At 39.7% G+C, this 14,821-nt stretch overlaps 1 protein-coding gene across 2 annotated transcripts in view; it reads right to left on the reverse strand.

Moving 5' to 3' along the window:
- The window catches only part of LOC144070630 (CUB and sushi domain-containing protein 1-like), a 332,478-nt gene that overhangs the window by 311,429 nt on the left and 6,228 nt on the right, over nucleotides 1–14,821 (reverse strand). The window lies entirely within an intron of this gene.

A 14,821-nucleotide genomic window follows, 5' to 3' on the forward strand; every position in this document is an offset into this window, starting at 1 on the left:
CTTTCCTTTTGCTTTATTGGAGCCAAGGCTCTAATATTTGATAGCTCCGCTTTAGTTAGGTAAATTTGAGGCATGACTTTTGAAGGTATCAGGTACAAAAATGAACAACCAATTATTGTATTAAGTTATGAATTAATGACCAAAGTTATTTCCATAATTTTTAATTACTGTAACTGAATTTAGGATATTCATTTTTGAAGTGAAAATATGGGAATTGACATGACTAATGTGAATACAATTGATTAAGTAATCAGCCGATGATGAATTAACAAAACAATAGACTATAATCTTAGTTGCAGCTGCAGTTGGTCTTGAAGTGCTACATATAGAGTAGAGAAGGGTAGGGTAGAGTGGGGTCGGGTCAGGCCGAGCCAAGTCAAGTCAAGTCAGTAGAGTAGACTAGAGTAGAGTCCAGAGTAGTAGATTAGAGAACATTGTAGTTGAGTTCAGCGTAGTAAAGAAGAGTACATTCATTCATTCGTTCATTTTCTGAACCCCTTATCCTCACAGGGGTGGCTGGGGTTACTGGAGCCAATTCCAGCTAACTATGGGCTCAACTCGGGGTGCACCCAAAATCATTCATCCATTCATTTTATGAACCGTTTCATCCTCATTAGAGTCGCGGGGGGTGCTGGAGCCTACCCCAGCTGACTCCGGGCCAGAGGCGGGGGACACCCTGAATCGATGGCCAGCCGATCGCAGGGCACAAGGAGACGGACAACCATTAACACTGAAACTTAGGGGCAATTCTGAGTGTTCAACCAGCCTACCATGCATGTTTTGGGGATGTGGGAGGAAACTGGAGTACTCAGAGAAAACCTACACAAGGCCAGGCAGAGCATGCAAAGTCCACACAGTGAGGACCGACCTGAGAACCAACCCTCAACCCCAGAACTGTGATGCCGACGCAGTAACTACGTCACCTAAGGTAGAGTAGGATCACTGAAATGAAGAATGGAGTAACACACATCAGGAAAACTGATGTTTTGCCACCCTGACTAAAATCTGCTCCCCTCAGTGAACTTAGTTTAGAGCAATGCTTCTTCTCAAATAGTGGGGGACTCAGGAAACATGGTTTTTGCCAGACTAGGATAAAGTGTCATTGCAGATTCACTTAGTGGATAGCAAGTGGCGCACTCACTGTCAGACTTCAGTTAGGGAGTTATGCAGAGGTGCACTTATTTTATAGGAAAATACTATTTTTTGGTTGGAAGAGGCATTGAGAGAAACATTTAGTTCTTTCTAGGTGGGGCGCAACAGAAAATAATTGAGAAGCACAGCTCTAGAGCCAAAATTGGAAGTTGCACTTTTAAAATGATAACTCAGACGGTTGCATGTGTCTGTATGAAAGAAGCTATAAGGTTAATAGAAAATGGAGCTGTATAAAAGGACAGGCGAGTGCATTGGAAGATGTCAAGAATAACGTCCCTGATGAGACTCGGATTCAAAAAGGAAGTGGCAGACGGGGGAGTTGGAATCAGGGACGTAAAGAACAAAGCATTTAGAAAGAAGTTTTTGAGGGGGAAAAAAACAAACGCTTCAACTTTTTGCAACAACTACCTCCCTCAGCTATTAGGTGAAGACTTGCTCTCATGTCGATCCTCGAGAGGGACAAAGAGGGAACCGGCTGCACTCGTCATGAAAGGGTTTTTGTTTTTTGACAGCGTTGTTCACAGATTCACGTTGTAGAAAATACGGAGCCACACAGGATGGGGAATGAAGGTAGTGAATTAGGAGGCTGTCGAAAGGTAAGTCGAGTAAACTGCTTATAGGGCGGAGGTGCTCGGTCAGCAAAAGGCCTAGAGGGATAAAAAGGAGTGCTTGCGTGAATGTGTCTGGTAATGACGGCTGATGGGAAGAGGGAGCTAAATGAGAAATGGTTGTCAAGATAAGGAGACGAGGCGTAGCATCTCGGCGCTTCTAAACAAAGATGTGGCTTTTAACGTGGAGGAGGAGTGTCAAGAAGGCGCGTGATGAAGGAGAAGGGCATGTTGAGGGAAATTAATGTAAAAGGAGTGGCGGTGGTGCAGAGGAGGGTGGATTGTTTGAAGCCAGCCATATGAGCACACACGACGTGCTATTGACTGAAGGCTTTCCTTGTTAATTGCATATTCGCTGTGATTGCACTGCCAATCGCTGAGCTGAATAAGAATAAGTTTCTCTTATACTTCTTTTCTTTCAACGAAACTCTGGCAGACAGCAAGGAAAGTAAGGGGCCAGTAGAGAACTGTGGCTTGAGGAAATTATGTGACAACTTTAAGTAAGTTTGGATCTGTGTGTGGGGGGAAAAGGCTTGTTATGTGACCTAATTCTAAAGGAAAGCTGGATAATACGCTAAGAACGGTAGATTTTGACTGTGAATGGTAAATGACTACTTGATGCTGTTTTTGTCTTAAAATACATTTCATTGACATCTTCCACTCAAATGTACATGTTTTGCTCGGAACTCAAGACAAAACAAATTGTCTGGGGCTCAGCTCCTAAGTTATTTTCTTGTTTTGGGCATATAAATTAAATGAATTTGAATCGTGATCTCAACTTTGACAGTCGCGAATAAATTAATCTGAACGATTATTTTGCTTCAGTGTTGAAAAATATCGCATTCACAGTAATAATGCTTTCCCAAATATGATTTAAAAAAAGAATGATGAATGATTGGGCATGAAATGATAAAGCAAAAGATAAAAAACATACCAACTGGTTATCTCAACCATACCACCATGTTCTTCCCAAGTGTTTGTGCCATTTAAACACCTACTACACTTTGGGCTTGCTCCGTAAGGGGTCATCACCACAGTGAATCAACACTTTCCAGTTCACTATCCTCCCCTACAGCAGTCACTTTCATGTCTTCCCTCTCCACATCCATGCATCTTCGCCAAGGTCGTCCTCTAAGCCCTATTTCTAGGCAGATCCACCCTCAACAATATTTCTTGCCATGGTATTCATCTCACACAAGGCTATTTTTACTTGCCCAGCATCTGATGGTAGGCTTGATTGTTTCATTATAGAAATAACCACGAGAAAGTCGAACGCAAAACCACACATCCAAAGCACAGCGGTAGCTAGTAGATGTCTGGGTGTAATTTCAGCATATTGAAAGCAACCAAGATTGTGTTATTTCTTTCTCCTTTGGAAGCGCTTGTGAGAAGAGGAAGTTCAACCAGACTTAAAAATGTTTGACCCCGCAGTTCAATTTTATCTAACTGACTCAAACAGCATGTGACCCGGCAGTAATAGCTATTTGAAATGATTTGACTCTTTCTTAAAAGAACCCTGACCGAAATGTGTTCACGCATGATGTTCTATCTCTGCCTGTTCTTAGTTCAATCAGTTTTCACTATCTCACATGGACACACAGTGTGCGCACACACAGTTTATGCAAAAACACACAACAGTGGCCCCTTTAATCTTGTACATCCTGACCACCCCCCTTGCCTCCTCCCCACAAACACACACACAACTTGAAGATCAATTTCAATTCTCCAGTAAGGGAGCAAGTCAGCAGACAGCCTTTCATCTCCTCAGCCTTGCTCGCTTCCTCTTCCTTTCACTCTTCCTTCCTACTTCTCTATTGATCTCTGTCACTCTCCTGCTCCATTGCCATCTCCTCCACTCCCTCTCAAAATTCTTCATGGCGCGCCTCATGTTCGCCATTTCTCCTTCTTCAACGCCACCTCTCTGAAGTCCATCTGTGACCACGTCGAGCGCCTCCTGATTGCCCCCTCTTCCTTCTTGCGTGGTCCGAATGTGCTGAGGGCCGTGCACCGTATTGAGTCAAGCTAATTTCTAATCCATGAAAAGTTATTGAGCGAACCAGAACCTCCCACGGAGGTTGAGCACACTGTCAGTTAGTATTGAGCAAGCTTCATCTGTATTCCTGTCCATCTGTCTCTTTGATCAGCCGTCCAGCTGTTCCGTTGCACGCCGGCTTCGATTTACGCATGCATCACATAGTCTTATGTCTGATTCATTGTGATTGAAGTTGAATATATTTACCTAACCATGGTAATCCCCAAGTCTCTCTTCGATTTGGACATAATTTTGGGTGATAAGCCGTCACTGCAGCGATGTTTACTCACAGCAAAGCCTTTAGATTACCTATTAGTCAGAGTGCTGGTGCCTCCCCCTTCAAGCCCCAAAGGGATTCATACAAACCACACTACCACTGCACTTGTCTGGATGAAAACTTCCAATGCATTCGTCTCGGGACGCCAACTTTAAAAATGAACATCATAAAAAGGGGACAAGGCCTGAATGTGAAATGAAACGTTAGTTAAGGTATGCAATGCAAGGCGTGGTTTTTAAAAGATAAGGAAATGCAATCCATGTGAATGAATGTGTTTGTCTTCTCATTTGAAGCAGCAATTGGAAAAGGGAGATTATACAAAGAGAAATCAGGTTTATTGGTGTTTTCTGTAAACAACTCTAAAATGAATTGAGCCATGCGAGATGTAAAACTGTGAATTTCTGTGAATATTTAATGCACCTTTAATTTAGACGTACAAAAGTGTTTATTATTGATCATTTGGACATATGGTGAATTCAGGAAATGTAACCACATTTGTGCCGGTTTAAATGACACAGGCATTAGCCAGAAATGTACCTGCTCGCAAACTACTAAAGTCCCGCACCCTACCGGCTGGGGCTATGTGTCGATCCGGCAGTTAATATATCGCTTCAGAGCGCAAAGGTTGAAGACTTCGCTCTCTCGTGACTGCTTACATTTCCTCATTAGATGAAAAAAAATTGACAAACAGTAGACCTATAAATTAACTCACGTGATAAACTAGAGCTAGCTTACGAAGAGATTTCAGTTTTGAATGCGATGGGGCGGGACTATGGATGAGCAAAGGTAGTAAGAGGTTTTATAACATATTTCCATCTTACAATTTTTTAAATAAACTGTGATTAGACATGTTCGGTTTGGTCTCGTACAAATGAAAGGGTCAAATCAGTGCAATAAATTATTTCTTCTTAAGGAAGCCCTGGAAAATATGAGCCAGGCATGACATCATGCGTCAAATCATCAAGCTTCTAAAGTCCATTCACATTCCCATGCCTCTGCAGCTGGTCAGGCATAGCAACCCATCATAAGGAAGCTGGCGGACCTCGTTCCAATCATTTTTCCCATCAGGGAGCAATAATGTGAAATGTTCTTAGCTTCCAAGCAAGGCAATTAATGTCTTACTATGATCTTGTATCGTAAATGAAAAAAGGCATTTTTATTTTAAAAGTGGAAATACCCTGTGGTTACTGTGGTAAAATAATTAAATTAATTGCTCCCTTTTTTGGCTGTAGAAAGACTATGCTAATGATGACGTTTTAATGAAAGTAATTGATTAACTACGTGATATCAATGCATATTTTATACCAGTGACAAGAACTTTGTACCTCTACTTTAATAAAAAGTGGGACAGTGGCTGAAGGCATGCATGTTTAAACTACAAATGCAGGAAAACACAGAATTTAGTATACGTTCAAAACTCAGTGGGCAGTTTTCATTTGACATTAAAAAAGTCCTTTGACAAAGCCTCATTAGATCACATGACATCCTTGAGGGTTTTTTTTAGGTTTTTGTCCATTAAATTTCCCTCTTGAAAATTGAATAAACAATTTAGGCCTTTTCTTACCCCCAAGCACCATAATTAGCAGACCTGGATACCATTAGAGGGAAAAATAGTCTTATCAAATTTTAAGTTCTAATCCTACGTGGGTCGATAAACCATCAAAGCAGGCAAAATAAGTCGGCTAACAAATCTTCTTAACCTCCGTGGGAGCGCATTGCAATCGTGTTGTTATCCGATCTCGTTCTGTTGATCAGAAAGCAATTTACACCCATTTATGGCAAGTCGATGAGTGAAAAGCCACTGTTTGATGAAAAATAGGCAGCTCTATATCGATATTGACTTTCATCATTTGGAAAAGCTGAACGCATTTCAGCAGACATTTATTATGTTGACTTTTGCTGGTCGTCAACTAAACAGAAGGAAATGGGAATTGAGTGTTTCTATTCAGCAGGATGACATTTACTTAAAGTCATAATGATGCCTCCGGAGGAAGAAAAGTTGAAACAGTTGCTATCACCTTTTCATAACCTTGGCAACAATGAAATCAATACCAATCCTTATTTAATGCAAAGCATTAAAAAAAATCAGATTCCCGAATCATTCATTAATTCATATGCAACACAGTTGCTCACAATGACAACATCATGCTCTGAGCCTAATTTGATCCATCAAACCTACAAAAACATAAATACTCTCAATAATATTAAGATTGTGGATTTTTTTTTTTAAATTGGATAAATCAGTTGCCAATCATTTTGTGTAGTCAATTGGTGTTTAGCAAGGGTGATAAACAAAAAGTGTTCATCATGTCCATAGTTTTATCAAAGCAAACAAGTAGAAGTCACTATTAAATTTACAACATTACCGATTTCAACGCACAATGTTATTATAAATACTTAGATTAGGTTGTGTTGTTTATAAAAAGTAAATTTACTGATGCAAAAACTGCAAACCTTTTGTCACTACTAATTCATCTCTGGAAGTAATGATCTATTTAGTATTGATGTTTCAAATATTTCATACATTTAAAATTTGCTTGCTAAAAATTACAATATCATTGTAATGTATGTTCTGGGAGCTCATAATACACTTTTGAAAGGGTCTTGACAGTCTTTCTAACATGGTTTTAGCATGGAGAAAGTGTTCAGAGTTAGGGAAATCTACTCTGCTTCAAATACGCTTGATCATTTCTACTCCCGACCAAATTTCTGACGTGCCAGATATTCATCTGATCTCAGTCAAACTCTCCAAATCCCCCCCTGTAGACCACCCGCTAAATATTGCTGTTTCAAGAGTCGTCTGAAATGAACACAAGCTTCCAACTGGCTTTTTTCACAAAGTGATGTGTTTAAGACAATTTCATTCAAGTAGAGGTTGCCATCCGAATTTGGACTGACGTGTCTTAGGCCGAGGTTTCCGGCTTGTCTTGTATAACAGTTCGTTAAAAATCAGTACCGCTGTCATCATTTGCTGGCATTTTGTCACCGAGGCCTCAAGGAGACGAGCAGCTCTCCAGCAGAGTAAGCTGCCCATGAGGAAGATGTTGTCAAAGAAAAAAAAACCTTAAATTGGGGTGGATGAAGGACAGGAATCAAGAGAATAAAAACGGAGGGACTGCGTGTGGAAAGAATAAGTAGAAAGGTAAATTGACTTTGAAGAGGTTAAGCTGAGTCTATGCCCAGAAGAGACTGATTATGATAAGGGGGAAAGGAGAAGGGATACACATATTTCATTAGGGAGCGGCGCGTAGGACACGTGGGGAGAGGGTGACTGTTTGTCTTTTATTCCTTTTCTTTCCTTAGCTGCCTTGTTACACAAGCTAATTAAGTTAGTCGCTAATTCGCTTGTCACGGGATGCTCAATCACCTTGACCTCCATTTTAACTTACTGCTACTAACATAGACTCACAATAGGCGGCAAAAGTAACGTGTGCAACAATGAAATACAGAGTGTTCCGAGCACTTTTGTTGATAGATTCATTCATTTTCGGAACCACTTTATCCTCAAGGGTTGCAGGGGGTGCTGGAGTCTATCCCAGCTGACTTCAGGCACATGGCGGAGGAGACCTTGAATTGGTGGCCAGCCAATTGCAGGGCACAAGGAGACGGACAACCATTCATGCTCACACTCATACCTAGGGGCAATTTACAGTGTCCAATCAGCCTATCATGCATGTTTTTGGAATGTGGGAGAAAACTGGAGTACCCAGAGGAAACCCATGCACGTCCGGGGAGAACATGCAAACTCTACCTGGATTTGAACACAGGACCCCAGAACTGTGAGGCCGACGCGCTAACCACACATCCAATTGGTCGCCCTTGTTGATAGATGTTTTGGATTAAATTTTTGAAAAAAAAAAATCTAATTACAATCACTACTTGAATCTATCCATAACCTATTAAAGAGAAGAAGCACTAAGACTATTAAGTCTAATAACCATTCATGTACACACTCTAGCCTAAGGACAAATTGGAGTGGTCCATCGGTCAATTATGCATGTTTTTTTATATGCGGGGGGAAACATCAAGTACTCGGAGAAAACCCACACAAGACCGGGGAGAAAATGCAAGCTCCATCCAGGAAGGTCGTAAACCACATCGGTTTGACCCTCACTCTCAGAACTGTGAGGTCGATGTTCTAATCAATCTCACACCAGGACACGATGATTCATTCATTTTCTCAAACTCTTATCCTCACAAGGGTCATGGGGATGCTGGAGCCTATTGCAGCTAACTATGGGAATCAGATGGGGGACACCTTGAATAGGTGGCCAGCCAATCGCAAGGCACAAGGAGACGGGCAATGATGTGACTATATTATTGCATGAATTAAAAACGGTACTTGGACGTTTCGTTGAAAGACGTTTGGTCCCCGGACGCTTGGTTCCCGGACGTTTGGTCGACCGGATGTTTGGTCGACCGGACGTTTGGTAGAACGGACGTTCCGTAGAACGGACGTTTGGTTGCCGGGTTGTTACTGTTGAAACCAGCTCTCAAAATTATAATCATGAGAGAGAGAGAGTGAGTTTAATATCTAAATATCTAATATCAAAATATCAACAGTCAACTCTGTCATAATTTGACAGCGAGCGAACCCGGCGACCAAACGTCCAGTCCACCAAACATCCGGGGACCAAACGTCCGGTCACGATTAAGAACACACCATTTTTTTGTCCAATCAGATTTTGTTGGCTAATCAGTCGAATCTGCCCACGGCTGTCCGAACCAGTGACGCTGACTAGTATGACCTGAATCAAATGAGCAAGGGACTGTTGTCGTGTTTCATATTCATCAAGACAGTCTGTGTGTGTCGGTGATAATGTACAAGGAGCAGTACGTATTTCATGCTAAGCAAAGGAAATACAGGTAAAATCTGCATCGACATACAGTACATGTCATACAACTCAAAGCACAGATGGGGCCTTTTGCTTTATTTATGACTTAAGTTATTGCAAAAGCACCTTCTATCACGTCCTAAAATGGCATAAAGTACACCCATGTATGATTTATACACATGGGCTTTCAAGGTTGACTATAAATTCTCCAGGGAAAGGACGATTCGACTAAAATGGGAGTATTCTGCTTCATCTTGAGTGAGTCATGCTTTCATATCAAATTATGCTAAGCCTTGACATATGACTGACCAGTTTGGTTCTTAAAACTCTACTAATTTTCTGGCGAGGGGAGATTAGAGCTGCATACTGTAACTGAGCCCCAGTAATCTAACGTCCAAACTGTCAAACACAAAACCCTACGTGATCCTATCTGCAGACTGAACATTTCCCCTTTGACACTGTCTTCCAAAACTATAACATACCTTGAACAAATCATCCAAGTCAAGCCAGGACGGCCAGCATTCACGTTGTCTTCCAGTTATTACCAGTTGCTTATTCTATTTTGGTCAATTTTCAAACCTTAAAGCTTAGTTTCTGTGGTACTGAACACAGCACTTGAAGAAACTGAAGCGAACTGAAATTACATTATATTGTACCTACCACGGTACCCTTAAAAATACCAAACCATACTGAAATAAATTCATTCTGTGACAGTGCCACAAGCAGCTCCTCCTCATTAAATTCTCAGCAGCTGATGCCATGTGACAGTGGAGCATGTGGTTTAGTGGATTGTCCTAAGTATCGGCGGTTTGAATCTGTCTCCCGCTTGTGCACATTGTCATTTTGTCCTAGGGAAAGAAACTTCACCACAGTTGCCATTAGTGGATATGTAGAGGTGAATTTATTCTAAAATGAATATATTTTTCATCCATTTCTACAAACTTACGAGGAGCTTAAAAAAGGGAGACAGCATTGTATATCAGTACATTTGTTATACTTTAAATTGCCATCGAAATCAATTCAGAAAATATTGCCCACATTACAATAAATCTAAAATCAACGTTTATAGCTATTATGTGTAATCACCATTAAAATGTGTGCCTAAAACAAAAGTGACATCCCGTAATTGAGTAGTTTCAATCGGAGCGCTACAAGAAGGCCATAATTCTTTATCCTTTTGACATTTATACTAAACTGATACATTCGTGGGGGAACTTCAATTGCGATGCTTCGTTTTCACAAGGAAGTAAAAGTCAAAAGGTTGCCCAAGTGTCACCTATTTCATTTCTTTTAAAGCTCTTTTTTGGATTATAAAAAATAAAAATAAATGTCTCAAACCCTGCTCGCAAGCATGACATATGCTGCTTTGCAAAAAATACAGTACATCACCTGGACAAGTGAGCCTATACACATTGATATGACTAAATCCACAACACTGTCTGGCAGGACTGTCAGCTTCTGTATGGTGGACCAGTTCCCTACTCGATACATCATTCTCTGACACTTCATTGAGCTTTTCGATGAGGAACATTATGACAGATGACTTGCAATGCTACTGCCATATTAAGTGACAGCCAGATCTGAAATGAATTATGGATACATAGAAGTGCTCAAATAATTAATGCAAATCACAAAACCCACCTAACTTACAGTATTTCTGAATGCGCTTAATAATAGGAATACTATAGGATCAAGACAGTGAAAAAGAAGTAAAAAAGATGAGGATAATTACATAAGGGTATTTAAGAAATATGTGATGTTTTAATATTGTATATAACTTATGATGCATGTTAACAGCAAACACACCCATTTTCTTATTAAACGCGAATTTTTTAATAGTTCAGTGATGCCGTGGTGGAGAGGAAAAAAAAAAAATGCTTTAGGAATACTTGCAGAAACTGTAGTCTAGCAACACAATACACGGTGGTAACAGCCACCATTGCTGGATGAAAATCATATGCTGCCATCCAAGAAATATCAATTTCATGAACATCCCTGCTTATTTCAGCAAGATAATGCCAAACCACATTCTGCACGAGTTACACCAGCGTGGCTTCATAGCAAAAGTGTGAGTAGAAGTCGTCCAGACTTGTCTCCCTTTGAAAATGTGTTACATTGTAAAGCATAAAATACGACAACAGAGACCGTTGTACATCAAGCAAAAAATGGGGAAAGAATTCCACCCACAAAGTTTCAACAATTAGAGTAGTTAATAATACTTCATTTGGGGGGGCAGGTGACGGAACACAGTGGAAACATGATTCTGTCCCAACGGTTTTTGTATTGCAGCCAAATTCCACAAAAAATATTTACTTAAACCAATCAAGTGTATTAGTTTTTTTTTTTTTAACATTTCATTTAAAAATAGGTTTACGTTGATTTGTATTTGAATCATTGTATTCTGATTTTGTTTGAGTTCAACTATCCAAACTTCATTCGAATTGTATTTTTTTTTTTACAAAAGGTTAGCATTGGGACACTACGGGTGGACATAAATCAGGTAAAAATTCACTGTAGGGGAAGGGGTAGAACATATCTGTAGATAGTTAAGCCACATTTACTTACTTAGCGACATACATAAACCAGATCAAATAAAAAAAGGATATTTTCCAAGCGTGATTATCTCTAAAATAATCTAACTACATAGGTATATAATCCTGCACGTAATGTGAACTAAACTGAGAAGACCCAAAATATCCGATTAGCCACATAGAGAGTAGAAAATACAAATCTGCATCTGGTTTCCTGATAAGAGACTTCAAAGTCCTTTTCAATTCTTTTTGAAAGTTCTTGGCTATTAGTTTTTTTTTTTTTTTTTCGCACTGCGTTTTTGCTGGATTCAAACATGCTAACTGATTTAGATCTGCGAATGTTATATCTGACTAATAGGATGGCATGATGCCAGTAAAATAAACGTGTGCATGACTAAAGTGGAAACACCTATTTTGGCAGGTGCACAGAGATTTCATTTGCCCCATCAGATATCGATGAAGGTTGCAAATAATCTACACGCTCAAAGACAGAAAAATACAAAGAGAAAGGACTCAACAGGAGAGCGGACAAAAGCAACAAGCGGATGTCATTACAGACACAGTCGGATTGGGCAGAGTATCAAGTGTAATTTCCCTGAAAAATGACACTGTATTTCCTGAGCCCTTGTATACTTTATATTTTAGTAATACATATTAGAAAGGCTGAAGGCAGCAAAGCGACTGAATGGTTAGCGTGTTGGCCTCACAGCTCTGGTGTTCTGGGTTCATATCCAGGTCAGTCCACCTGTGTGGCGTTTGCGTGTTTGCCCCGGGCCTGTGTGGGTTTCCTCCGGGTACTCCGGTTTCTTGGTGGTGGGCTGATTGGACAATCTAAATTGCCCCTAGGTATGGGTGTGAGTGCGCATGGTGTGCCCTGCGATCGGCTGGCCACCGATTAAGGGTGTCCCCCGCCTCTGGCCCGGAGTCAGCTGGGATAGATAGGCTCCAGCACCCCCCACGACTCTAATGAGGCTAAAGTGGTTCAGAAAATTAGATGAGATGTTTCAATTAGACTTGCACTCTGTATTTTTGGTTCCACATGGCACATACACAAGTCTGTCTATTTTTTGTGTTCAGACATTTTCACAATTAACAAAGGTCTTTAAGAAAATGTGTAATTTTCATACATCTTTTACATACACCTTATAAAAATCTTGAATGGGGAATGTGTCCCATTATTAGTAGTAACAGTTGTATTTTATTTTGTCTCTTTGTACAGTTGAAAAGTAGTTATTCTTAGCATGGAATGTATGTAGTTGCTAGTGATTAGATTCTGGCACTTGGGATGGGACTCACACTCTAGGTCCTGATTCATTTGTTGTGTTTTGATTTGAGTAAATTGATTTGTCTATTGTTTATCCACATCAATTAAAAAAAAAAAAATTGAGTAAGCACCTATTCATGCCAGCTGCACTTGGCTTGGAGCAAATCAGTCATCTTCAAACAAAGCCAGGGGTAGCTATGCTTTTACTGACCTTTCTGTAGATCCGAGAGGCATCAGCTGCTTTATAAGAGAAGCTTCAGTGACATTACCGCAGAGATGTGAACATCTCAGAGGACTGTCAAACTCAAATGAAAGCCAAAAAAATCAGTAGCCAAATGTGGTCATCCAGAAAGTCTGAAAGTGTTGTTTTTTGCATCACAAAACTCCCTCCCCATAAATGACTGATTGACTTTCAAATGACCTTCAAACTCAACATTAAAGCTAAAAACTTGCTTTACAGCTGCTGCATGTAATTATTGTTGCACCACTCTCAAACTAGAGGTGCGGGGAGACCATATGGCCAGCTGATTATGTGCTGGAAGCACATCCTAATGAGGGTCTACACCTGACAGACCAAGACGGACGTGCACAGGAGCATTAACATGGGCGTCCATTTCTTCATACTTTGAACCAAATACCTCAGCAGGACCATGCCAAATTGACAGTTCCTGATAAGCAGCACTAAAGTGAAATTCAATTGTACAAATTGAGTTAGCTTTGTGATATGACTCCAACACTGGACTGAAAAATGTTAGGATTTGCTGTGAACATCAGCCACAGCCCTCTACTGTCACCCAGTGGTAACATCCCCCCACACACAAGGAGACACAAAACAACCTACAAAGGGGAAAAGCCAGGTAAAGTTTTTCTCTGGAGGCAAAATTGACAGAAGGTATTCCTAAGTAATTTTTATAATAATGCAAAGATTATGGTGTTGGCTCAGATAAAAATAAAAATCCACGTCAACTTCCAAAGGCATTCCAAGTTCCAAAAATTCAGTTCAGGGAGATGTTTATCGAACCTATACCGACCCCCACTCTCCCAAAAACACACAGTTAAGGCCACTGAATTACCACAACGTTTCATCATTAATAACTGCAGAATAATAATTTAATTTTAAAAATGAATAAATTCATTCTTAATCAAAAGGCACCTTGGAATAAAATGTATTATAAGTAGATTTTGCTTAATTTTATAAAAGGACATCAGGGAGCCACTTTCAATATCAGGGATAATTGTGATGTCTGCTTATTGTAGGACACATTTAGAAAAATATATTTCACACTGGTTGAAACTTTGAAAGGAAGCTCGGGGCATATAAATCATTAACCTACATTTTTAAAACAATTGCTTCTGTTTAAAATGTCAACTGCACCGGCTACACTGAGTGAATGTTAGTAATAGGAAGTTTAAAAGTGCATAATAAAACTATTATATATATATATATATATATATATATATATATATATATATATATATATATATATATATATATATATATATATATATTTGGGCTACATGAGTAGAAGGATTTAGCTCAAGTTATTTGGGTAACATTCTGTATTTCATTAGATTTAAGAGTATGTAACTTTGAAAAAAAATATTCTGGATGTGATTTTTTTTTGTCTAGCACCCCCCGCGACCCTAATGAGGATTAAGTGGTTCAGAAAATGAGATGAGACTTGAGTCTATATCAGTTTGGTGTCAGAAATTTGAAAACCACTAGCTAATGTATTTTGTTGATAGGAACCAACTTTATTTCCTCTATGAAATCAGATACCTGATTTACACAGATAATCTATTTTTTTGAAGCACATTTGAGCATTTCAACCTGATGTTTCAAATGTGATAAAAAAATTATATTAGAAATGTGTTTTTATATTTGTTTGGAGAGCCCATTTAAAGCTCTAAAAGATCTCCAATCCAAAATAAGCCTACATTTCCTTGTGACATACGTCATTACCCGTCATTGAGCAAAATAATCTCTGGTCGAGAGCATGAAGCAGGGTGTTGGCATAAATGATTAAAAACTCCAAAGTCATAGACAGGGTGTGTGCATGTATGTGTGTACGTGCTGGTCCATAAAAGTGATCCTTGTACCTTTTTATGGCATCTTCCATAA

Source organism: Stigmatopora argus, chromosome 2 (genome assembly GCF_051989625.1).
Source record: "Stigmatopora argus isolate UIUO_Sarg chromosome 2, RoL_Sarg_1.0, whole genome shotgun sequence".
In the NCBI taxonomy this organism is placed as follows: domain Eukaryota; kingdom Metazoa; phylum Chordata; class Actinopteri; order Syngnathiformes; family Syngnathidae; genus Stigmatopora; species Stigmatopora argus.